The sequence below is a fragment of the Pseudophryne corroboree genome, chromosome 8 (assembly GCF_028390025.1).
Source record: "Pseudophryne corroboree isolate aPseCor3 chromosome 8, aPseCor3.hap2, whole genome shotgun sequence".
Classification (NCBI taxonomy): Eukaryota; Metazoa; Chordata; class Amphibia; order Anura; family Myobatrachidae; genus Pseudophryne; species Pseudophryne corroboree.
Genome location: NC_086451.1, coordinates 437,339,766 through 437,365,585, shown reverse-complemented (window position 1 = coordinate 437,365,585; position 25,820 = coordinate 437,339,766).

Genomic DNA, 25,820 nt, shown 5'->3' with positions numbered 1-25,820 from the left:
GGCACATTTAGGACATGCTGCTATAAACTCTTGGACATCGGCTTTGAGACGTGGCCACCAATAAGACTGTTGAATAAATTTGAGAGTCTTTAGAACCCCAGGATGACCCATGAAGGAAGAGGAGTGAGCCCAGGTAAGCAGCCGTTTTCGGAGACTTGTGGCGACAAAGGTCTTGCCAGGCGGAGGAACTGGAGAGGTTCGAGTCATTAAAAAGGACGTAGGATTCACAATGGCTTGATTCGTGGTAGCATCATTTAATTCAGAAGAAGCAAAGGACCGGGAAAGGGCATCTGCCTTTTTGTTCTGAGACCCTGGACGATAGGTGAGTTTGAAATCAAATCGTGAGAAGAAAAGCGCCCATCGAGCTTGTCGTGGATTCAAACACTGAGCTGACTGCAGATACAGAAGATTCTTATGATCAGTATAAACTGTAATGCGATGTTGAGCTCCTTCTAGAAGGTATCTCCACTCCTCAAATGCCAACTTGATGGCAAGTAACTCTTGCTCACCGATTGCATAATTACGTTCTGCCGGGAGGAACTTACGGGAGAAATATCCGCAGGGATGGACCTTTTTATCTTCAAAGACTTGTGACAACACAGCTCCTACTGCTTCTGTAGATGCATGCACCTCTAGTAGAAAGGGACGATTCAAATCAGGCTGTCGAAGAATGGGGGCTGACACAAAGGCTTGCTTTAAATCAGAGAAGGCTTTGATTGCTTCAGAAGACCAGTCCGTAGGATTTGCTCCCTTGCGAGTTAGGGCTGTGATAGGAGCAGCTAACGTAGAATAATTCTTAATGAATCTCCTATAGAAATTAGCAAAGCCAAGAAATCGCTGAATCCCCTTGAGAGTTGTAGGAGTGGACCAATCCCGGAAAGCTCGCGTCTCTGGGATGGATAGCGGATGAATTTGTCCCCTAGGAGGGGTCTTGCCCGGAACCAGGACGACTGGGCAGTCCCATTCACGATGAGGAGGTAGAGAGTCTGCTGCTTGCTTACTGGAAACATCCGCAAGGGATTGATACACCGGAGGTAGATCGGAAAGGCTAATTGACCGAAGAGGTACAATTGTAGCTACACAGTCCTTGGTACAAGATTTACCCCATGAAAGGACTTCCATGGTTTGCCAATTAAGTTGAGGATTATGTTTCTGCAGCCAAGGTAAACCAAGTATCACATCTTGAGAGGCTTTGGGAATCACGTAGAAGGAGAGGTATTCGGAATGGAGCTCACCAACTTTCATCTTGAGACATACGGTTCGATGAGTAATTATACCATCTGGAATTCGACTTCCATCCACTGCTGTAACGGCAACTGCTGCTTCCAGAGGCATGGTTTGAACTTTAGACCGTATGACAAAGGCTGAGGAGATGAAGTTCTCGGCTGCCCCGGAATCTAGGAGAGCTGAAACTTTCACTGTAGAACTTGGAACTTCTAATTGAATAGACAAGGTTGGCTCTTTCCCAGAACGAGATTCTAAAGTAACTCCTAGCTTAACCTCTCTTGAATAAGCTAGGAGGCGAGAGTTTCCCGGTCGGAGTTTGCAGAATTTAACTAAATGTTCGGAGGACCCACAGTACATGCAGAGGTTACCCTGTCGACGACGAAGTCGTTCCTCCTCTGTGAGGCGAGAGCGCCCAATCTGCATAGGTTCTTCAAAGATTCTCCGGAAGGAAGATACGAACTCTTTGTAATTAGAGAGGATAGGATCACCTCTCTCCCATAATGGTGATGCCCACTCCAGAGCCTGACCGGAGAGGAGGGCAATAATATATGCAACCTTAGAACGAGCTGATGGGAAACTGGCAGACATCAGTTCAAACTGGATCTCGCATTGATTCAGGAATCCTCTGCAAAGTTTTGGAGTTCCGTCAAACTTACTCGGAGAGGGTAACTGCAAGCGGGACGTAGGCAGCGTCACAGGAGAAGCTGTAGTGGTAACTGGGACATCCGGGGTTAGAATCTGGACTTGGGACGTTTTAATAGCCGTATGAAGAGTCTCTAAACGGTCTGCCATAGTTTGCATAAACTGCACTATTTGTGTCTGTATAGACTCCTGGTTTTCCAGACGGGAAAGGATATCTGACGTAGCACCGCCTCCTGCGAATTGGTCACTTGACGGATCCATGTGGCCAGTGCTTACTGTCAGGTCCGGGTGTTTTTGTGAATCCGTTAACCCGGAACCAACCACAGGTGTAGGTGCTGGGCTATGAAGAAAGCAGGGAGGACGAAGAAAGTTCTGATTCATATATTTATTCAAAATAACAATTCAGTAAAGGGTTAACTGACAAGTTGTTAATCATCATATTATACTGAAGTATTGCAGGAATAATATGCAAGAGAAAACTCAAAAATAAATAAAATAAATGTTCATGGAAACATATGCAAAACAAGCTGATGAATAAATGTTGGATTGTCCAAATATAAACAAGCTTTGATGCTGAACTGCAGAATGTGATTAACTGGATAATGCAGACATGAAGAGATAACTGTAAGGATTTGCAATGGAGTTTTGAGAGTTAACTGAGAGACTGTGAAGAATTATCCTTGTTATGACAACATAGCAAATATAAACAAGCTTTGATGCTGAACTGCAGATTGTGTTTAACTGGTTAATGCAGACATGGAGAATTAACTGTAAGAATTGGCAATGGAGTTTTGAGAGTTAACTGAGAGACTGTGATGAATTATCCTTGTTATGACAACATAGCAAATATAAACAAGCTTTGATGCTGAACTGCAGATTGTGTTTAACTGGTTAATGCAGACATGGAGAATTAACTGTAAGAATTGGCAATGGAGTTTTGAGAGTTAACTGAGAGACTGTGATGAATTATCCTTGTAATGACAACATAGCAAATAAAAGTACTGAATTGGGTTACTTGCGGGTTCCGGAGATCACTGTGAAACTGTAGTAGAAGACAAGGTGATGAATGGGTTAAATGCAGAGTTGAACAAACGAACAGCTGAGAGAAACGGAATCCTCCAGACTTTGAATGATAGGCAGACTGACAAGGTAACCTCATGCAGGACACTGGGAATCCAACTATTTCCAATAGGAGTGCAATTAACTGACAGCACAGCGGAGAGCCGGTGGATCTTTCAGCAGTGAAGGCTGCAGACGGACCTCTGGGAACGGAGGCGATATCTGGACCACGGGAATCACACAGGAATGCACGGAGAGAGCTCAGAGCTAGAGCACAGCTTTGATACAACAAAGCACTGGCCCAGAGTAACATAATCCCAGCCTACTTAAAGGCAGCACAAGCACGGGATTGGCTTACACCTGCCCACTGGTGTTTTCACAAGTGCTCTGTATTAGCTATTTGGTCTCCAACATGGCCACCTCCTATACAGCAGACACACCGCAGTGCCTTAGGCCATTTGGTCCCCGCACTCACAGTTCCCAGACTCTGCATTACCTGTGCCATTGATCACGCCGTGTCCCCACACGGGCGCACAGCACCGCGAGCAACCGCACTGGCAACGGATGAACCCCAGAACCCGCAAAGGTGAGAGACCGGTTCGTGACAGTATGTGTGTATATATATATATATATATATATATATACTGTATGTGTGTACACACGCATGTTTAATATGCATGTGTCTGTATGTATGTATGTATTGTCAAAGTCAGAAAAATATCTCTATGCACACTACCATATTTGCACCTCACACAGGTCCGTGCTGCGCATGCGTACGCTCTCCCGTACGTGCGCATACTCACAGTCGCGGGCACCCGCAGGCGCACGGTATGCGTGTTTACGGTAGAGTTTATGTGATCGTAGCGTGCGACTCAATCGTTACATATTTTCACTATATAATGTATTTTGTAGATCATGGTCCCTTTGATAGATTCTGAAAGTTTGGTTAATATAGAATGTTCGTGAACAGAGAAATCCCTCTTTGTTTGATACGAAGGGTCAGACAGGAGTAATACAGTGGTGTTTAGTACCCATCGGAAGAGTATTTAATTAGCAATATTCCGGTGTTGGTTTGAAGCGGATTAATCGCTCGTGCGAATAGTTATGGACATAAGAAGTTTATGAACATTTACTGTATTTGCACTTACTTATCCATGCGGCGGGAAACCCAGTTTCCCTCCCACCTGAGCTGTTGGAAATAGTCACGGCCCACCTGTATGAATCAACCTATGACCTTTTGTTATAATGCGAGGAGGAATTCCTGTGTCCAATGAACAATGAGATTGTAGGGACCATTGAATTGCATTGTGTGTGGGGCATAAATAGACAGGCCGATCACATCCAGCTCTCACTCTTCAACGGTTATCATTGCTGAAAATCGGGAGCTGGATGTCCAGAGGCGCATGCGATCGTTTCCTTTGTGCGTAAGTTTTCTCCGCAACTATATTGATCTTCTTGTTATTGTGGGCCAATTTCTCTCTCTCTCTCTCTCTCTTCTCCTCTTTCTCTCTTATTTTCTCTTAAATAGTAATTGTATTGTATTTCCTGTGTAGTTATCTGGTTAGGTAGTCTATGTTATATTGTAGTGCATGATTTGTATTTGTATTAATTCTTTTGCAAGTATATCATTCATAATATATATATTAGGCGTTGGACCCTGAGCACGGTATCTGTGTATTTCTTATAGTGTTAAGTATTCACAGAGCGTCGGTGACGCTAGAACAGCTTTAAAGGTAATAAGGTTATACTGTGTTGCATTTACACTCTATCATTACACTAAGGTTTTACTGCACAATACACTGTTTATAGTTTAGATACAAAGGTTTAACATTGTGAGCGTCAGCGCCGCTGGTGATCTCCTCGTGGTCCCGAGCGTCCGCTACGCTATAGCGAATCATTAAGTTAGTCAGCAGCCAATAGCATGCCTGCCTGTGATCTCTTGGCCGTGAGCGAACGTGACGCTTGAGCGTCTCGACTACGGCTAAGCGATTGTTACGCAACGTGCGTACCCTTACGGTACTTCATACGTAGATAGCGTACAGTGTTCTTAGACCTCATAAAGGGTATTATATACGATAAATATTTAGCTTTATCAATTGCGGGCTCGTCCTGTCCTTCACATATCTGCACTAGGTAATTTCAGCAGACATTATCCAGCAGCAAAGGGCGGGAGATCATATTCCTCGTAGTGCTGTTTGGATAAGCGTCTGCTTCTCTTAGTAAAGGGTGCTGAAGGAATCCGGGAACCGGAGGTAAGAACAACACGCTAGTCTCTTTTAAAACTGTTTATTTTTCTGTCTTGCGTACACACGCACGCACACATATATATCTGCATTTCTTTTTTTTTCATTTGTGTATTTTCGTATATCACTCTCCTGTTTGCCAGTTTTATAGTTGATAAACGTGCTAAGAGAGATTTGCTGCTATTTTATAGTTTAAGAGTAAAAAGGTAATATAGTTAAAGTATAGACAAACACAGCTGTGCCTGAGAGACAAGGCGAAGTCAGTGTGGTGCGCGGTAGATGATAAAGGATCATCTACATTGATAAACGTATAAATTGTGTTACGGTGGATCTTTATTTTGCGTACACGTGTCTCTAACAAAGGACTGAGACTTGCGTACGCAAACCAAAGGCCGACGCACGCAGCGTATATTACGCAACGGAGCGTACGGGTACGCCCACGTAACTCAAATCACAAGTGTTAATTTTTTTCAACGCGATAAATAGCGCAACGCGGTAAATAACGCAAGGCGATAAATCGCGCAAATCTATTTTAACATTCGAAATTTAAATTAATAGATCCTTCTCCTAATTGGTAACACATCTGGTCTAAAGAAAATTTCTGCGCAGAAATAGAAATAGAAACAAAAGTGTATATGTGGTGAGTGAGTGTTTGTTTTTACAATTTTTGAGGTTGAACCACAAGAAAAGTCGAGTTCTCGTGAGGTACATGCGTGTAAGTGACGTACATGGTGGCTAGGGAGGCATCCCTGGTTAAAACATACAATTTGAGCATTAGAGTGTAGCAGACCAGGAGGTCATACTGTAACAGACCAGGAGGTCATAGCAGACCAGCAGGTTCAGGTACAGCAGACAAGGAAGTCCGCTATACAGTCCACAGGCACAACACCTAAAAGGGTTGGTGCAACACCCATATAGGCCATACAAGCTCTGGCTGAAGGAATTTGCAGCCGTAATTTTCGATTCCACTGGTCGCTCCGTACATAAGATTAGTTGCTTATGTGCTGAACGATTGTACCGCACGTAATTGTGTACATTAGTAAACCTGACCGGTACTATTTGTGTACGAAGGTCATAAACGCTATTTGTACATTCTAACGTGATTTGTGTAATTTTTTTATTTTAAGGGAGGTTCGCTGCTCACTCAGGAACTATCCAACAACCAATAGTTACTGGAAAGAGTAAGTGTTCTTCGGATAACCCTCGCAGGTTCCAGTAAATAGAGGTTCAGGTCGCAGGGGCCCTGGGTCGAGTACGCCAGCACTATATCAGTGTGATCAGGTCGTATTGGTCGGCGTGGGCGAGTGAGTGGGGTACTCGGTAAACCGCCACCGTCAGCCTATTTTGAACATTTTGGTTTGCGTAAGGGTTGGCTGAATAAAGCAACACCTTTGAACTATGGGGGCCACTTGTTCAGGTAGGGGGCGATCAACCTCGGTTCGGGTTGATTCAGTGAACCGACCAGTCGGGTCGGCAAGGTACGTAATGTGTGAGAAATACGGAAGTCACACAGAAGCTTTATGTGATGAATGGGAGAGAATGACGGTACATGACGGGGAGAAATTCCCAAGAGTAGGTAGCTTCAGCACAGAAGTGTTAACGAATTTAAGGAGAAGGATATGTCTCATTAAATCAGCAAAGAGACGAATCAAGCATTACGATTATTTACAGTTGTGGCAACAGGAGGGTGACATACAGAGAGGATTGGCTCAGGCGGCGGGATCTGGCTCGATCAGAAAACTGATAGCCACGGCCCCACCGCCACCATATATATCGGGAGAAAAATTGGTTGCGGAGAATGACGCATTAAGGTGTAACAAACAAACACTTAGCAACTGTGTAAATGTTAAAGATAATGTTAACCAATTAACCAATGCAAGTATTAACCCGTGCAAGTTGTACCCTGTTTTGAACTTTCCTCAGGAGTGTGATCAAGAGGACGAATCGGCAACAATTTCAGCGCTCTCTCTAGCAGCCACCATAGCAGAGACCACAGTAGGCACAGCTCCACCCCCGAGATTAGTAACAAAGGCCCCTAGCGGAGGGATAGGTGAGGTCGTATCAACGGGTAAGTACGGCACCATACACTATGCTGAAACTATTTCACCACAGCCTGTAGAATCTACACAGAATGAGGTTGTTAGAGTTAATCCTGTTAAGGTAATAGTAGTTCCAAATGGGAAAACAGACACTTCAGGAGTCACTCCTGTTAGTAACATTGCCATGTACAGCCCATTTTCCCGAATGGAATTAAGGACCATAGTGTCGGAATTCCCTGACCCTAGAAAAGACTTAGTTGCCAGCCAAAAATACATCAGAGACCTAGGTAACACTGTAGAGCCCAACAATAAAGACTGGCAGATATTGCTGAGAGCATGTTTACCCTCCAATGTCGACGCAGCTCAATTTTTAGCTGACTGTGGATTAGATCAGGATGTACCTCTTACAGAAGTGTACAACAAAGACAATGTAAAAAGAATAAGTTTACAGTTAAAGGAGTATTTCCCAGCCGTAGTTAAATGGAACAAAATATTCTCCATTAAACAGAAGGAGTCAGAAACAGCTGCAGAGTATTTTCACAGAGCATTATCAGAAATGGCAAAATACACAGGCATAGAGGACATTAAAACAAACATAAACCATCGAGAAGTAGCAGTATCGGTACTGATGGATGGTTTAAAAGAGTCATTGAAGACTAGGGTACAGACCACACAACCATGTTGGCGAGGTCTGTCTGTGGCTACTTTGAGAGAGGCTGCTATTGATCACGATAGGAACATCACCAGACACAGGGAACAACAAGGTGATAAATTAATGGCAGTAAGTATACAGGCCCTGACCACAAGGCAGCCTTTGTTTATATCACCAAACCCTGTGGGTAAGTCAAATGTGGTTACTTGTTATTCTTGTCATAAACAGGGACACATGGCACGAGACTGTAGAGTGAAGAATTCACGAAACTCATACCAACCCCCTAGACAACGACACGACACACGACATTGGGATCAGGGTCCGCAGAAACGGAGTTATGAGCCACATGCAGGGGAAACAAAAAGATATCCCCCGAACAGAGACTGGCAAGCCTCTGGTAGCTCCCAATTAACTCCATCACAAGTAGTTGCTGCCAGCGGGATTCAGGGAGGTCACCATACCCAATAGGGGTGTGGCCATACCTGTAATCTGCAGCCAGTAAAATTGATTGCAAGCCTTGGAAGTGAACCAGAAATTGCAATCAATGTAGCTGGTAAATCATTAAACTTTCTTGTAGACACAGGGGCGGCCAAATCAGTGATAAATTCGACAGTGGGCATGAGAACCACTGGTAAGACAATTCCAGCCATAGGGGTAACGGGAGTAGTCCAGCACTACCCTGTTAGCAAACCAGCCGAGATTACAGTAGGGCCTTTACATACCAAGCATTCCTTTTTGCTGGCTGCATCGGCACCGACTAATCTCCTGGGAAGAGACTTACTGTGTAAAATGGGGTGCGTCATTTATTGTACTCCTGAAGGTGTATTCTTGGACATACCTGAGAATCACGTTCAGGAAGTACGAGACATGTTAGACTCCCCATCAAAATTAATGTCACATACCATTATGACAAATAGGACTCCCTCCCAAGTAGAAGAAATGACATCTCAGATACCAGAGTCACTTTGGACTAAAGATGGACAGGACACTGGATTAATGGCAAACGTAGCTCCGGTAGTTGTACAAGTAAAAGATGGTAGGATAGCTCCAAAAATCCCACAGTACCCTCTGAAGCCAGAGGTGGAGTTAGGAGTGTATCCCGTAATAGAGCGCTTGCTACAACAGGGCATTCTGGTAAGAACGTCCAGCACTGCCAATAGTCCCATCTTCCCTGTTAAAAAGAGTGGGGGGAGGGGTTACCGGCTAGTGCAGGATCTAAGGGGGATTAACAAAATAGTTGAGTCAGTTCGTCGTAGTGCCAAATCCAGCTGTCATCCTAATGCAAATCCCTCCCACTGCGAAATTTTTCACTGTTATTGACCTCTGCTCCGCTTTCTTTTCGGTACCTCTGCACCCTGACAGTCAATATTTGTTTGCATTTACATACAGAGGAGTCCAATACACATGGACTCGATTACCACAAGGATTCATAGATAGCCCAAGTATATTTTCTCAGGCTTTGCATGATTGTTTACAGTCTTTCCAACCAGTGAGTGGATCAGTATTGATACAGTACGTGGATGATCTACTACTGTGTTCTGATTCATTGGAAGCATCCCTGAAGGATACGAAACAGCTCCTGTTTCATCTTTCAGACACAGGACACAAGGTTTCCAAAGACAAGTTGCAATTATGCCAAACTAAGGTAAAATATTTGGGACACTGTCTAACACAAGGACTGAGACACCTGACCGCTGATAGAATTCAAGCAATTAGAGACATGACTCTGCCACAAACCCAGCAACAGATCAGAACATTTTTAGGAATGTGTGGGTATTGCCGTAACTGGATCCCAGGGTTTTCCATTCTAGCGTTACCCTTGCAGGAGATGGTCTCCTCAAACAAACCTGATCGGATTTCGCATACAGACGAGTCTGAGACAGCATTTGAGAGACTTAAACAGTGCCTAACGCAGGCACCAGCATTGGGTATGCCAGACTATGGGAAACCCTTTGAACTATACGGAACAGAAAGTGCTGGTTGCGCGGCAGGCGTACTAACCCAAAAGCACGGTGATGCCAGCAGGCCGGTAGCATATTACAGCGCTCAGCTAGATACGGTAGCGCGATCCCTCCCCACATGCTTGCGAAGCGTTGCTGCGATAGCATTGCTAGTAACGAAAAGCGAAGACGTCGTGCTAGGTCACAACCTCACAATTCATACACCACATGCAGTGTCAGCCTTGTTAAATTCTGCCCAAACCAGACACGTCTCATCAGCGCGGTTTACAAGATGGGAATTGGCACTAATGGCCCCCGTAAACATCACCATAAGGAGATGCAGTGCATTAAATCCTGCAACATATCTCCCAGGTGTGCCTGGACAGGCACAAAGGGTGGAGGATGAGAGTGGTGGGGAAGGAGAATTTAATACAAAAGGAAGACACACATGATTGTATGGAATATTTGACCCAAAATTTTACCGCAAGGCCTGACATCAGTGACAACCCACTGGAAGATGTAGAACTTACGTTCTACACGGACGGTAGTTGTCATAGACAGTCAGACTCGGGAGACTTGTGTACTGGATACGCAGTCGTAGATGACCAAGGCACCATAGAAGCGGAACCGCTAGGCCCACCTCACTCAGCCCAGGTTGCCGAACTGGTCGCCCTAACCAGAGCATGTGAATTGGCTAAGGGCAAATCAGCCAATATCTACACCGATTCTAGATACGCATTCGGGGTAGTCCATGATTTCGGAGCCCTATGGCGCCTCAGAAATTTCATGACGGCAGCTGGTACACCGGTAGCGCATGCAGCTCACATAAAAAGGCTTCTAACAGCGATACAGGAACCCGACAGAGTGGCTGTTATCAAATGTAAAGCACACACATATAGCCAAGACCCAGTATCACTTGGTAACAGCCGAGCAGACGAAGCTGCTAAATTAGCAGCTGCTACCCCCAGACAGACAGACACCACACAACTGATGGTATTTAATACCATCAACACACAGAAGTTGTGTGAGATGCAAAATTTGTGTTCCACACAGGAAAAGGCAGTCTGGAAGGCAAAAGGATATGGCCAGGAGTCCTCAGGACTCTGGACGGATGGACACGGTAAACCAGTGGCCCCCAGAGCATACCTTCCATGTTTAGCTGAGGCAGCTCACGGGCTGACTCATCTGGGCAAGGAAGGGATGTGCAAGTTGGTAAGAGCATATTGGTGTGCCCCAGGATTTTCATCTCATGCGAGTAAAAGGGCAATGTCATGCCTTACCTGTCTGAGAAAGAACATCGGAAAGGCAATACCTACAGAACCATCTCATATCCCACCTGCAGGCGGCCCTTTCCAGGTAATACAGATTGACTTTATTCAATTACCCCCTTGTCGAAATTTGAAATATGTACTTGTTTGTATAGATGTTTTCTCAAATTGGGTCGAAGCATTTCCAGCGGCCACAAATACCGCTATGTTTACTGCTAAGAAAATTGTGCAGGAATTTGTATGTAGATATGGTATCCCTAGAATTATCGAAAGTGATAGGGGTACCCATTTTACAGGTGATGTCTTCCAAGGAATGTGTAAATTGATGGGAATTGATAGCAAGCTGCACACTCCATACTGTCCACAGGCGAGTGCGAAAGTGGAAAGAGTGAACAGCACTATTAAAAATAAACTGAGTAAAGTGATGGCAGAGACAGGATTGACATGGCCAGAAGCTTTACCCATTGTACTGTACAGCATCAGAACCACTCCCAGGTCCCCTCTTAATCTGTCTCCCTTTGAAATCTTGTTTGGTCGACAACCGCACGTTATGATTAACCCTCAGGATGATTTGAAGTGTAACAATGAAGTGACTGTAAAATACTTGATTAACATGAGTAAACAGTTGAGGAATCAAAATGATAATCTGAAGTTAGTGATTCCTGATTTACCAGATAGTAATTGTCATGACATTGAACCTGGGGATTATGTAATGATACGGAATTTTCTACGCTCAGGTTGCCTTATTGACAGATGGGAAGGACCATACCAGGTCTTATTGACTAGCACTACAGCATTGAAGGTTGCTGAGAGAGAGACTTGGGTTCATTCGTCCCACTGTAAAAAGGTTGCTGATCCAGAGAGGTCCCGTGATAAGGAACAGACGGTAGAGATTGTATCACTGGAGTGTCTGTTCCAGGAGGATTGAGGCGGCACCTGAGCATTGAAAATCACAAGACCAAAAGCAGTTGTCGATCCCCTGTTCCCTTTTATTGTTTTTCTCCAACTTCCCATCCCCTCTCCCTCAAATTATTTTTTTTCCCCCTTCTCATTCTTCTCCGTTTCCTCCTACAAGATGGACTTGCCCCAAGAGACTGTGATCCGGATTTTCCTGTTGACCATGATGTTGACCAGAGCAGTCTGTTCCGGCGAGAGTACCATGGAGGTCGAGAGAGGTTCTGGAATGGGTTCTGATGACAGAGATGGAGGCGTAGTTTTCCAAGAACAACTTAATCAACAAGCAAAGGCGAGTATCAGAAAACGATCCGATAGCATTGACCATAGAAGGAATTGTGAAGGATTGTTAGCTGAAGAAAACTGTATCTGTCGGCTCTGTAACAATGTCATTGAGGATGGGTGCATAAAGAAATGCCAATCCAGTTTTAATATCCATATGGACCGGCATCCATTGAGTGACTATCACTCCTTAGTGGGTAGTGTGTTAAATAAAACAGATTGTTGGGTATGCTCTCAAGTACCTCAAGGTCATAGCAAATCAGGGCTAGTACCATTTCCTTTAACGTTAGGGGAGGTACTTGAGTTAAGTGGTGGGAGACCGGTGGACAGGAGGTTTAATATCTCCAGCCCTCCTAGTTTGAAGCTCCACCAATACCATGGGGATAGGTCCCTATTATGTTTTAACATCTCCAATCCCCGAAAGCCGGGAAATTGGGAAGTGTCATGGAGTAATCAAACCATGACCTTTTCGCATAGAGCAGATAGAATGCCTACAGATACAGAGCTTATACGCCACATAGCCAGTAGAGGAAAATCTTTCCGGTATAGGTATACCTTAGGAAATAGGATTACGAGAGTTGGAGAGGTATCACCAGGATACTGTGCACATATCGTACAACCTGATACGTGTACTAAGCAGATGGAAGAATTAGGGTTAGGAGATTTCACATGGAAGGTGTGTAATATGGTTATGTCCTACTCCGTCCCATATGTTCTCCCCGATGATGCATATTTCATATGCGGGAGAAAGGCGTATAAGTGGCTTGCCCCAAACTCTGAAGGATTGTGTTATATTGGAAAAGTACTGCCTGAAGTAATGACTGTATCACATGACAAAATGAAAGACATACACCGTGTTGCCCAAACTCCTTATACTCACACCCATTACGAGCACGTAGTTAAACGGCACCTGATAGAAAGAACAGAGCATCCGGCCTCTGACATGATCCATGAATCCACCGGGATTCAGTTTCTAATCGCGTTAGACATCACTCGCACCGCCAGAGGAGTGTTGAATTATAAATACATATCTGCGCTCGCCAATTTGTTAGATAATATCACTGAAATGTATGATGACACGTTTAGGTACACTGGAAGGGAACTTCAAGCTTATAAAACAGAACTGGTACAGCATAGAATGGTTCTTAATTACCTCACAGCAGTGACAGGCGGATATTGTGTCACACTGGCAACACAATACGGCGTGAAATGTTGCACATATATTACGAATAGCACCGAGGACCCGGTCGAGGTCATAGACCAAAAGATGGACGATATTCTCCAACTGAAGTGGGAATTTCGCAGGAGACACAATCTCACTCTTGCTGCTGTAGGTAATGAGCTGACTGGTTGGGTGTCATGGTTGAACCCGCGAAATTGGTTCTCTGGTTTAGGAGACTGGGCTCAAGGAGTCATAATGGATGTTGGGAAGTTTCTCCTATGTATCTTAGGTGTTATCATAACGATTGGTTTGATATTTAGATGCGGTCAGGCTTTAATGAGGTGCAATCGTCGTACTAGGGTAATGAGTTTAAGGAGTGAGGAAACTGTAATTCCAATGGACTTGATTTATGACCCAAATGTAGAAACAATGATGTGATGAAAATGCGATTTCTACGGTCCGTTTCTTTCACCTGTTTTTCCGTTTCCTCCAAGGTAAAAAGACCCACTTGGACGAGGAATTTGATGAGCCGATATACAGACAACAGAGGGATTAAAGAAGAAGTTTTGACAACCTGATACACAGATTTTTGATGAACTATGCCATGGATCCCCAGTTTCCCTAGAAATTTTAAAATTACGCTAGCCCAACACTTTTGTAAATCTATGGACATTGACAGCTTTTGCTCGCACCTTATGGGCAAAAGCACAAAGAAGACTGCATTCAACCAAACAAGACCTCAATCGACGAATGTACATTTACCTGACATAGAATACCACCGCATTTACCGTAATTATGTCTTTTCTTCATTTCTACAACCCTCAGGTAATGACACACATAGTCGATAGGGAATACAGGCACAGATATCAGCAATCACATATCTCCCCCATTCATGTATCATCAACTAAAATGTGCTCCCCCATTTTGTTACAACCAAAGCCGAAAAGAGCTCGGTAAAGTTTGACAGCCCATCCACAGACCCGTACCACGGGATAAGAAGGAATTCAAATGTATACTTCGCAATACCTCGAAGCTTGATGTACCACACGTACGGCACGATACATGACCCCCCAAACATGGACTCATACACACATGCTTCTGCTATCTCACTAGGTCATACCCTTTTCCTACCTTCTCCTCTCCTCCCCTACCCAACCATGGAAATGTATTAACCCCTGACATATATTTTTCTCTTTTTGAAATGTTTTAGAAGGTGGCAGTTATTATTGACTGCCAAAGGGTGGACTGTCAAAGTCAGAAAAATATCTCTATGCACACTACCATATTTGCACCTCACACAGGTCCGTGCTGCGCATGCGTACGCTCTCCCGTACGTGCGCATACTCACAGTCGCGGGCACCCGCAGGCGCACGGTATGCGTATTTACGGTAGAGTTTATGTGATCGTAGCGTGCGACTCAATCGTTACATATTTTCACTATATAATGTATTTTGTAGATCATGGTCCCTTTGATAGATTCTGAAAGTTTGGTTAATATAGAATGTTCGTGAACAGAGAAATCCCTCTTTGTTTGATACGAAGGGTCAGACAGGAGTAATACAGTGGTGTTTAGTACCCATCGGAAGAGTATTTAATTAGCAATATTCCGGTGTTGGTTTGAAGCGGATTAATCGCTCGTGCGAATAGTTATGGACATAAGAAGTTTATGAACATTTACTGTATTTGCACTTACTTATCCATGCGGCGGGAAACCCAGTTTCCCTCCCACCTGAGCTGTTGGAAATAGTCACGGCCCACCTGTATGAATCAACCTATGACCTTTTGTTATAATGCGAGGAGGAATTCCTGTGTCCAATGAACAATGAGATTGTAGGGACCATTGAATTGCATTGTGTGTGGGGCATAAATAGACAGGCCGATCACATCCAGCTCTCACTCTTCAACGGTTATCATTGCTGAAAATCGGGAGCTGGATGTCCAGAGGCGCATGCGATCGTTTCCTTTGTGCGTAAGTTTTCTCCGCAACTATATTGATCTTCTTGTTATTGTGGGCCAATTTCTCTCTCTCTCTCTCTTCTCCTCTTTCTCTCTTATTTTCTCTTAAATAGTAATTGTATTGTATTTCCTGTGTAGTTATCTGGTTAGATAGTCTATGTTATATTGTAGTGTATGATTTGTATTTGTATTAATTCTTTTGCAAGTATATCATTCATAATATATATATTAGGCGTTGGACCCTGAGCACGGTATCTGTGTATTTCTTATAGTGTTAAGTATTCACAGAGCGTCGGTGACGCTAGAACAGCTTTAAAGGTAATAAGGTTATACTGTGTTGCATTTACACTCTATCATTACACTAAGGTTTTACTGCACAATACACTGTTTATAGTTTAGATACAAAGGTTTAACATTGTGAGCGTCAGCGCCGCTGGTGATCTCCTCGTGGTCCCGAGCGTCCGCTACGCTATAGCGAATCATTAAGTTAGTCAGCAGCCAATAGCGTGCCTGCCTGTGATCTCTTGGCCGTGAGCGAACGTGACGCTTGAGCGTCTCGACTACGGCTAAGCGATTGTTACGCAACGTGCGTACCCTTACGGTACTTCATACGTAGATAGCGTACAGTGTTCTTAGACCTCATAAAGGGTATTATATACGATAAATATTTAGCTTTATCAGTATGTGTATATATATATATATATATATATATTTACATACATACATACATACATACATACATACATACATATACACAGCATATTAAACATGCATATATATATATATATATATATATATATATATATATGTGTGTATATATGTTCACTAGTTTTACGGACCCAGCATATGCTGGGTCACCTCAGTCCCCACCCCCGTGATTGGCTCCGCCCAGTTCTGGAAACCCCCCCATGCAAATCCTGCGTTTGCCACGGATCCTGCCTCCTTTTTCCCTGCAGCCTGCGCGTCCAGCCAGTCCCGGAGACGCAGGCTGCAGGCAGCGTACTGTAACTCACTATTGCACAGCTGGTACATAGCTAGGCAGCAGGAGCCTATCGCTGCTCTGCATTGCCGGCAGCTGTCCGTGTCCATGATCAGTGGGGACCCAGGAGCTCTTTACCGCGGATCTGATCAGTAATACAGATCAGATCCGACCTGTGGCGGGTGGCACACTCAGATGGGTGTGTGTGTGTGGGGGAGTGCCATCAAGAATGGTAGTGGGGGTGGATGCGGGGTACGTGATTGCAGGGTGTATTCGCGGCGGGAGGAGGATCGTGGGTGACATGGGGGGAGAGACTTAGGGAGTATTGCAGAGGGAGTAGAGAAATAAGTGATGGGTGGCTGCAACATCTCGTCTGTTAAGGAAAAGGAGCACTTGTAATGTAATAATGAAGGATTCATTCATCGCCAGCACGCGGCACCGCCCTCCAGTGGCCAACGCCCGTAGGCAGCTGCCTAATGGTGGCGCCGGCCCCAAGTATAACATGTGCAGAGAGAGTTAAATTTGGGTGGAGTGTGTGCAAACTGAAATCTAAATTGCAGTGCAAAAATAAAGCTGTCTAACATGTGTCAGCTACATACAAAAGCAGCTAGTATTTACACTGCACAGAACAAAAAAAAACATAGGATTTTAATGATGCTCGTAAAGGTATCTTTCAGTTGTTTCTCCTTCGTGGATAGTTGGTGGTCCCAAGCCGGCAGGATATCTTTCACCGGTGGTCACCCTCCTGATTATTTTTCTTTGTGGCGTCAAATATGAAATCTTATCCAGAAGAAAGAGTGATTGTGAGCATCTGGAAATAAATCACCATTCCTGTTCCTCTCTTGTGATCCAACGTAATCCACTGGCCAGTGGTAAGCCGCGGTAAGTCTTGATACATGCACGATCCTTGCTGTAACAGGTCCTCTCGTAGAGGAAGAGGCCAGGGATCTTCTATGAGTAATTCTTGAAGATCTGGATTCCAGGCCCTCCTTGACTATACCGGAACAATGAGGATCGCCTGAACCTTTGTTCTTCTTATGATCTTTATCCCCTTCGCAAAGAGTGGAAGTGGAGGGAACACATAGACCGGCTGAAACACCCACGGTGTCACCAGGGCATCCACCGCTATTGCTTGAGGGTCCCTCGACCAGGAACAATATCTCTGAAGTTTCTTGTTGAGGTGAGACGCCATCATGTTAATTTGAGGAATTCCCCAAAGACTTGTCACTTCTGTGAAAAACCTCTTGATAAAGACCCCACTCTCCTGGATGGAGATCGTGTCTGCTGAGGAAGTCTGTTTCTCAGTTGTCTACACCCGGAATGAAGACCTCTAACCGAGCGTTTACATGACTTTCCGCCCAGCGGAAAACTTTTGTGCCTTCTGCCATTTCCGCTTTGCTCTTCATTCCACCCTAGCGGTTTACTTACGCCACTGCTGTTAAGTTGTCCGACTGAATTAAGACGGGCAGATCGCGAAGAAGATGTTCCGTTGTAAATAGTCCCTAATTCCAGAATGCTTATTGCAGACAAGCTTCCTGGCTTGACCTCTTTCCCTGGAAATTCTTCCCCTTGCAAGACTGCTCCCCAGCCTCTGAGACTTGTATCCTTGGACAACAGGATCCAATCCTGGATCCTGAACCTTCGTCCCTCTAGGAGGTGAGAACTGTGCAGCCACCACAGGAGAGATATTTTGGTTCTGGAAAATAGGATTATTTTCCGGTGCATGCGCAGGTGAGACCCGGACCACATGTCCAACTGGTCCGGCTAAAACCATTCTGCCATTTAACCTGCTCACCGGATGGCCTCATAGGCCGCAACCATCTTCATCATCAACGGAACGTATTGAGGATTTACACTGTTGCAAATCTGGATCCTCAGATCTCTTTCCACTGGAAAAAAACAACTTTCAACAGTTCTGTTTTTAACCTTATTCCCAACTCCGTCATCCGAGTCTTTGGGATCAACATTGATTCTGGCAAGTTCAGGATTCAACCACTGTGTTGAAGAACTGTCAGAAAGAAAACGATTTGCACCACTTGTTTCTTGACATAGCCGTAGTCAGGAGAGCGTTCCAGTACAGAATAATAATGGTTTTTACTATTGAAGAAAAACCATCATACTGCCATCACTCCGGTGAAATGGGAATGACAATCCTGAATAGGAAACCCAGGTAAGCCTAATGCGGAAGAAACTGTACTTAGACCCTCTTTTTCCTTTAACAGATTGGAGATCACTGCCCTGAGAGATTCCATCTCGTAGTTCAAATTTTTGGAATTGTTCTGACCGAGCTGTCCGGGCTCAGAAGCACGAAAAAGCTTGAATAACAGCCTTTCTTTTTTTTGTGTGTGTCAGGGACAGCAGGCTAATGTCCTGATCCTGACCCAACTCTAGTATGGAGTCGCATACTACCTCCCCGTCCAGCAGAGAATCGGCAAGATCTATTTGAAAAATCAGTGAGGGGAATTATCTGGACACTCCAGTATGTCCCCCTTGGGACTCTATTCTTAACTCACTGGTCCATGTCCATTTCAGGACTGACTGAAGAGTATTAGATATGTGTTAGGCGCTGAGGGTCCGCCCGTCAGTGCGGCCCGGCGCCTAGCAACTAGGGACGCCGCAGGCAGACAGCCGCCGGCTCCCTAGCAACGCTAGACGCCGGGCGCACGGAGCCGCTCAGACCCTAGCAACGGGGACGCCACGGTCAGACCGCGTTCCCCGTTGCTGGGTCTTAATTAATCAGTGCTTGTGTATTCTGGCCGTGCAGCATGCAGCTGCACGGCATCATTATGTGATTACCCTGTCTGGATCATGATTGGAGGGCTCCCAAATTTAAGCACTCTCAGGACTTCTCACAGACGCCGGTGATAGCTTCCTGTTTGCTGTGTCAGTTACAGAGAGTTTCCAGTCCTGCTCAACCCGGTTGTTCCTGTCCTCAGTGATCCAGTACTCGGAATTTGTCATCTATTCCTGGAGTCCGACCGAGCACCTTTAACATCCTGTGGTGTTCGTGAGTCGCGGCGTAGCCGTGTGTTGCGGCTTGACCGCTTACTATTTATTATTTAGTTTATTGTGTTCTGGAGCTTTTGCGGAGGATTCCGCTCCCACAAATCCACTCTGGTATCCAGCGGTGCTGGATAGGAGTAACGGATCAGTGGATCTTTGGTTGTCCTTTTCCCTGGCGGTTTGTCCGCACTTACTTTTGGTTTAAGTTAGATAGCTTGTAACCCCTGGCCTGGTTGCTTAGTCAGAGGGCCCCTTGTTATCACCCTGTCTCGGATTTCCCTTTGTCTCCCATTAAGACCTGAGGGGGCATCGGGGTTGGGCAGACATAATCCGCCCTTCGAACGCGGCTGCCATGGGCTCAAGCAACCATAGTCTCGCAGGGGATTTCTGATAACACGGGCGAGACAACGGAGTTAGGGCGCCAGGGGTTACTTGGCTTTCCTGCTCCCGTACCAGCATATCTTTCCAGTACTCAGACCTCTGCCATAAAGATCTCCTCTGGTCTGGAGTACGGGAATCATAACATTATCACCGGCCAGACTAAAATTTAAAATTAAACAGGAGTTAATTTTTTCCCTTATTCTGTTGGGAGATTTGTCAGCCTCATGAATCCCTCCGGTGTTGGGCCAAATCCTGGCCAGCTTTTAGTTAGCCAGATTCAAGAGCTTACTCAGATGGTTCAAGATCTGTCCCTTCGGGTGAGGTCACAGGAAGATCTGTTACGGACTTCCCCGAGGGTCATTCCTGAACCAAAAATGCATCTGCCTGACCGTTTTTCTGGGGATAGAAAGCAGTTTTTTAATTTTAAAGAGTCTTGTAAACTGTATTTTCGTTTAAGACCAGTCTCCTCAGGTACGGAATCTCAGCGGGTAGGAATTATTATTTCTTTGCTACAGGGGGATCCTCAGACCTGGGCTTTTGGCTTAAAGACAGACGATCCGGCTTTATTGTCTGTAGACGCCTTTCTGGGGTCTTTAGGGCTATTGTATGACGACCCTGATAGAGAGGCATCCGCCGAGAGTCAGTTGCGTGCTCTCAGACAGGGTAGGAATCCCGCAGAGATTTATTGTACGGAGTTTCGCCGTTGGTCGAACGACTGTGGATGGAATGACCCAGCCCTGCGCAGTCAGTTTCGCCTCGGCTTATCCGAGTCTATAAAGGACAGTCTCCTTCAGTATCCCGCTCCTGAGACTCTCGATAAACTCATGGAGCTCTCTATTAAGATTGATCGTCGTCTCAGAGAGCGGAGGGCTGAAAAAGGAGCATCTGTCGGGTCTTCTCCTTGTGTTTTTTCCATTCCTGTGGACATAGAGGAGCCCATGCAGATAGGCCTCTCCAAACTGTCTGTCTCCTGAAGAAAGAACCAGAAGGCAAAATTCTGGTCTTTGTTTATACTGTGGGGGTAAGGGACATTTTGCCCGTAGTTGTCCGAACAAGTCGGGAAACGCCTCGACCAAGTGAGTTGTGAGGGGGTTCACTTTGGTCTGCAGCTTATCTCCTCAAATAATTCACTGTTGGTTCCAGCTAAAGTTTCCTTTGGCAGCCTCTGTTCCTCGGTCTCGGCTTTTGTGGACAGTGGAGCTGCAGGGAACTTTATGGATTTAACATGGGCTAAGGCCTTAGGTATTCCTCAGTTAGCCTTGGGTAGGTGTATCACCATGCATGGTTTAGATGGGAGTCCCTTGTCCAATGGGGTTATTTCTCTCTGTACACCTCCTGTTCTACTTTCGGTAGGAGCTCTGCATTCTGAAAAGATTGAGTTTTTCCTTACCCATTGCCCAGCAGTTCCTGTGGTTCTGGGTCACCCTTGGCTGGCCTTTCATAATCCCATCATTGATTGGCAGTCGGGGGAGATCTTACAATGGGGTACCATCTGTAATAAGGAATGTATTACGCTTCCCATTAGAATAGCTGCTGTCATTCCCGCACCCATTCCTGTGGAATACCAGGATTTTGTTGATGTATTTTCCAAGGGCAATGCGGATATTCTGCCTCCCCATAGGCCTTATGATTGTGCTATCGAGTTAATTCCTGGTGCCACTTTGCCTAAGGGAAGGTTATATGCATTGTCCGGACCTGAAACTGTGGCCATGAATGAGTATGTTAAAGAAAGCCTAGGGAAAGGATTTATCAGGCCATCTAAATCCCCTTTAAGTGCAGGCTTCTTCTTCGTGGAGAAGAAGGATGGATCACTCAGACCTTGCATTGACTTTAGAGCCTTGAATAAAATCTCAGTAAAGAATACTTACCCTTTGCCGCTGATTTCTGTCCTCTTTGATCAGCTACGTTCGGCTGTGATTTTTTCTAAGATTGACCTGAGAGGAGCATATAACCTTATCAGAATCAAGTCAGGGGATGAGTGGAAAACGGCATTCAGTACTCAATCAGGCCACTATGAGTATCTGGTTATGCCATTCGGCCTGTCCAACGCTCCGGCAGTTTTCCAGGATCTCATTAACGATGTGCTCCGTGAATTTCTTGGAAGATTCGTTGTAGTCTACTTAGACGATATTTTGATATATTCTGACTCTATTGAACAACATGTTACCCAGGTGCGTCAGGTTCTAAAAAAAATTACGTGAAAATCACCTTTATGCCAAGCTGGAGAAGTGTGAATTTCATGTCACGGAGGTATCCTTTTTAGGGTACATTATTTCCCCTCGGGGATTCTGTATGGAACCAAGAAGCTCCAAGCCATCCTTAGTTGGGCGCAACCCACCAATTTAAAAGCAATTCAGCGCTTTTTAGGGTTTGCGAATTACTATAGAAGATTTATTCACTCTTTCTCTGACCTAGTTGCTCCCATTGTGGCACTGACTAAAAAGGGAGCAGATCCTACCAACTGGTCACGTGAAGCGGAGTTATCTTTTCAGGCCTTGAAACAAGCCTTTGTCTCAGCCCCGGTCCTCAGACATCCCAACCCAGAATTGCCTTTCATTGTTGAGGTTGATGCCTCGGAGGTTGGAGTAGGGGCTATCCTATCTCAGAAGGATCCGGATTCCCTGGAATTACATCCTTGTGCCTTTATGTCCAGGAAATTCTCATCTGCTGAATCCAACTACGATGTTGGTAACCGGGAATTACTGGCTATTAAATGGGCTTTCGAGGAGTGGAGGCATTGGCTTGAAGGAGCCACTCATACCATTTCAGTTTTGACTGATCACAAAAATCTTCAATACATTGAATCAGCTAAACGGCTGAATGCCCGGCAAGCTCGGTGGGCTTTATTTTTTACTCGTTTCAAGTTCATTATCACCTTCAGGCCAGGTTCCAAGAATACCAAGGCAGATGCCCTGTCACGCAGTTTTCTTCCAGTTCAAGACAACAGTCCTGTTACTCCCATACTTCCGTCTTCAGTCATTCGGGCAGGTCTCACACAAGATTTATTTACCCAGTTAAAGCAGCTTCAACATCAAGCTCCTGGAAATACTCCTGCTGGTCGTCTTTATGTTCCCGAGTTTTTGAGAGCAACGGTTTTGACGGAGTTTCATGATAGCAAGGTTGCCGGGCATCCGGGGATCGCTAAAACTTTTGAATTAGTTTCCCGCTCGGTATGGTGGCCTGGTCTTTCCAAAGACAATAAGGAGTTTGTTTTTTCTTGTCAGGTCTGTGCACAGCATAAGGTTCCCCGTTCCTTGCCTATCGGTCAACTTATGCCCTTGAATGTTCCTCTTAGGCCATGGTCTCATATTTCCATGGATTTTGTGGTGGACCTCCCTCTGTCAGCCGGATGCCGAGTCATATGGGTGGTAGTGGACCGTTTTAGCAAAATGGCCCATTTCATTGCTCTTCCCTGATTGCCATCTGCCCAGGGATTGGCAGTCTTGTTCCTCCGCCATGTTTTCAGACTCCATGGGTTACCCACTGATATTGTTTCTGATCGGGGTCCACAATTCATTGCACAATTTTGGAAGTCTTTTTGTGCCTCATTAAAGATGAAATTATCTTTAACGTCTGGCTACCATCCCCATTCCAACGGGCAGACTGAGCGAGTTAATCAATCATTGAAACAATATTTGCGTTTGTACTCGGCCAAACTCCAAAATGACTGGTCTGAGTTTCTTCCGTTTGCCGAGTTTGCTTACAACAATGCCTGTCATTCCTCCACCAATGTATCTCCATTTTTTACAGTTTTTGGTTTTCACCCCAGAGCTAATTCCTTTTTTCAACATTCCTCTGTCTCCTCACTGACCTTGACCTCTCATCTCAAACTCATTTGGAGAAAAGTGCACCTGGCTCTCAGAAAAGCGGCATTTCGGGAGAAAAATTTTTCTGACAGGCTCCGGCGGCCGTGCACTTTTAAAGTTGGAGATAGGGTATGGTTGTCGACTCGCAACATTAAACTTCGACAAACCTCAGCCAGATTGGGTCCTAAATTTATTGGACCATTTCATATTATCAAAAAAGTCATTCCAGTGGCTTTCCGGTTACGTTTACCAAAAACTTTACAGATCGGAAATACCTTCCATTGCTCCTTGTTAAAACCATATGTTTCGTCCAGTAGATTTCCTCGCAAGATCTCTCAGGGGAAATCACCAATAGATGTACAGGGTCAGCAGGAGTTCTTAGTGGAGAAGGTTTTCGATTCCAAGTTGTCCCGGGGTCGGCTTTATTTTTTGGTACATTGGAGAGGTTATGGTCCAGAAGAAAGGTCTTGGGTCCTGGATGAGGATCTCCATGCCCCGAGGCTCAAAAGGGCATTTTTTCGAGAATTTCCTCAGAAACCTGGCCTTAGGGGTTCCTTGACCCCTCCTCAAGGGGGGGGTACTGTTAGGCGCCGAGGGTCCGCCCGTCAGTGCGGCCCGGCGCCTAGCAACTAGGGACGCCGCAGGCAGACAGCCGCCGGCTCCCTAGCAACGCTAGACGCCGGGCGCACGGAGCCGCTCAGACCCTAGCAACGGGGACGCCACGGTCAGACCGCGTTCCCCGTTGCTGGGTCTTAATTAATCAGTGCTTGTGTATTCTGGCCGTGCAGCATGCAGCTGCACGGCATCATTATGTGATTACCCTGTCTGGATCATGATTGGAGGGCTCCCAAATTTAAGCACTCTCAGGACTTCTCACAGACGCCGGTGATAGCTTCCTGTTTGCTGTGTCAGTTACAGAGAGTTTCCAGTCCTGCTCAACCCGGTTGTTCCTGTCCTCAGTGATCCAGTACTCGGAATTTGTCATCTATTCCTGGAGTCCGACCGAGCACCTTTAACATCCTGTGGTGTTCGTGAGTCGCGGCGTAGCCGTGTGTTGCGGCTTGACCGCTTACTATTTATTATTTAGTTTATTGTGTTCTGGAGCTTTTGCGGAGGATTCCGCTCCCACAAATCCACTCTGGTATCCAGCGGTGCTGGATAGGAGTAACGGATCAGTGGATCTTTGGTTGTCCTTTTCCCTGGCGGTTTGTCCGCACATACTTTTGGTTTAAGTTAGATAGCTTGTAACCCCTGGCCTGGTTGCTTAGTCAGAGGGCCCCTTGTTATCACCCTGTCTCGGATTTCCCTTTGTCCACCATTAAGACCTGAGGGGGCATCGGGGTTGGGCAGACATAATCCGCCCTTCGAACGCGGCTGCCATGGGCTCAAGCAACCATAGTCTCGCAGGGGATTTCTGATAACACGGGCGAGACAACGGAGTTAGGGCGCCAGGGGTTACTAGGCTTTCCTGCTCCCGTACCAGCATATCTTTCCAGTACTCAGACCTCTGCCATAAAGATCTCCTCTGGTCTGGAGTACGGGAATCATAACAATATGGTCCCACCGGTGTGGGCTCACGCAAGATAAACCCAGCGACATGCGGTGGATGTGGTAGAAACAGAGGATGATTTCTGCTTCTGCTAACTTGAAAAGGCTGCTGACCTTTTACCTTTTCACCTTCCTCTACCTGCAAAGAAGGGGAAAACCCGTATCCATCTGGTCGAAATGACTGCATCCTACAAAAACGCGTCACCAACCGTTGTGAGGGAACATAGCTCAAGAAGGTAGACTAACCAGTGGTATCTGCCGAGATCAACATAACAAAGCCATCCCCAAACCAGGTTTCACCTTCATAGGGAAGATACTCCAGTACTTCTTGGAGTCAGCCTCAGCATTCCATTGGTGAATCCACAACGCTTCTTTCTTCTGGCTCTGCAAGGGGGGTGACGGCGCGGCTCCGGGAACGAGCAGCTAGGCGTACCAAGTGATCAGACCCTCTGGAGCTAATGGTGTCCAGTAGCCTAAGAAGCAGAGCCTTTGAACTCAGAGAAGTAGGTCTGCTTCTCTCCCCTCAGTCCCACGATGCAGGGAGACTGTTGCCAGCAGTGCTCCCTGAAAATAATAAACCTAACATAAAGTCTTTTCCGAGAAACTCGGTAGAGCTCCTCAGTGTGTGACCAGTCTCTCTGGGCACAGAATCTAACTGGAGTCTGGAGGGGGGGCATAG